The sequence below is a fragment of the Eimeria mitis genome, genomic scaffold (genome assembly GCF_000499745.2).
Source record: "Eimeria mitis Houghton genomic scaffold, Emh_scaff1869, whole genome shotgun sequence".
Lineage (NCBI taxonomy): Eukaryota > Apicomplexa > Conoidasida > Eucoccidiorida > Eimeriidae > Eimeria > Eimeria mitis.
Window position 1 is genome coordinate 6,341 of NW_013570191.1, and position 1,970 is coordinate 8,310.

Below are 1,970 nucleotides of genomic sequence, written 5' to 3' on the forward strand. Positions count from 1 at the left end.
TCACGCTAGTGCTTAGGTAATTGTTTTTGCAGAAACCTTAGTTGAATTAACTCCCTCCTTAGGGACCTCGCATGGAGCTCTTGTTGTTTTTCCTCTTCCGCTCGAGTTCTCCTGCATACCTATTTCATCTCTTAGCAAGCACTTTCGCCCCTCTTGACCGTTCACTGAAGGGGTGGAATGCGGGTATCGTTGACTCCAGTACATCGCTGGTATTGCAGCCTATCATATAAATACGCAATATACCCCGCTTATTGCTGTATCCTCAATTTCCGCGATCTCCGCCCGCATTGACTGACCCCTGTATTTGCTGCTCATGGTCCCTTCCGTGTTATTTCTCGTCGTAAAGAAATGTTGGAAGCCCCTTTCCGTTTGCAACACTTTCCGTTACTAGTGGTAGAGAAACGATTATCGTCGGTGTTGACTCAATCCTTCTGTTGATGCAACCACGAAACTCTTCCTAATGTGAAGAAAACTATGTTGTTCGGTTTGTAGGTCTTGACTGAATGACTAATTATAGAGATACAGATCGTAGGAAGGGGAGGTATTATAGTCATGTTGAGGCAGTGCAGCAGCTGAAGTGTTGCTAGGAGGGAATATGGTTTCTAAATAGGAGGGAGTAAGGTTTGTATTTAAGTAACTCAGGTTCTTATAAATCGATGGTAGGCCACTTCAGGGTGAAGCAACCGATTTGTACGGCACAGTGCACTCAAAAGCCTTTCTGTCAACAAGTGTTAGGCGAAAATCGTCGACTGCTTTGTTGTGTAAGCTTTTTCCTCCTTTCATTCGATGTTTCATGCTTAAATTTCACAGAAGACTCAGTCTCCGGTGGTTAAGGAATCGCACCATGGAATCTTAATATATATACATATATATATATATATATATATATANTATATATATATATATATATATATATATATATATATATATATATATATATATATATATATATATATAGTCTTGATATTCATGCAGCAGCCCTTTCTCTGAGGTTCTTGTGACAGTCCCCCCTATCTCACGCGGGCCATGCCAAACGAACTGAACAGCTTATTTTCATGGTGAGATATTACAGTACAATTTATCTGATCATAGGATCCCTGCTGGATTTCGCCGAAAGATAGACGAGCAGGGATGCCTTCTACAGGCTGATGCTTGTATCAGCAGCAGGCCACAAGCTTATGCAAACATCAGAACCTTGCTTTCTTAAAAAGCTGATCTTAGCACTCTTTGCCATGGTGAATGTGCAGAGCTTCGGATTGAACTGCAAAAGCAGAAATACATCCATCGGTTGCTGTTAGTTTTTGCCTCTTCCTGTCAACTGCTCTAAATGTGCGCACTATTGATCCATTATTCCTTTACTGCTTACCTGTTAACAGAGGCGTTGCTGGGTGTTTAGTCTACTAACGTTTTGCATACAAATGCAGGAGGATCGTGCGACGAAAATCCTCGATCTTACCCGAGGACTTTCATGAGATGTAGCACATTCGAAGCAGGTAAGAGTAAGCCGTAATGAGCATCTTTGAGCACATAATACATGTTAATAATAAGTAGCTTTAAGCTTCTCTCTAAGGTATGCTGGTGATGGTGTGGAGAGAAGGCAAAAGCTGGTTCTGTTAGGAGTTACAGCACACATTGCTGCAACTTGTGCTGCAAGGCAACCGCTCAATCAAACTACCTAAACTCCCCTTTGATGTATTCTTCACACCAGTATACATTTTTCAAGCACCTCCTCGCACGTCAGTAGCCGTTCTGCGAGCAACTAGGAATGCAGATATCAACTTCCAACAGACCGTCTTGCAAAGCGCTAGCTCACATCTCCTGCTCCCTTCATCCGGGTCACAAACAATTCTAATTTCATTCTTTTTGATTCGTTTAAAGGTTTAATCATCACGCAATCCTCGTCAACTGCAGTGCCGGCACGCTGTAACGCCTACAGGAGAGGGGCACACTCGACGGCTGTTGCTTGTCGT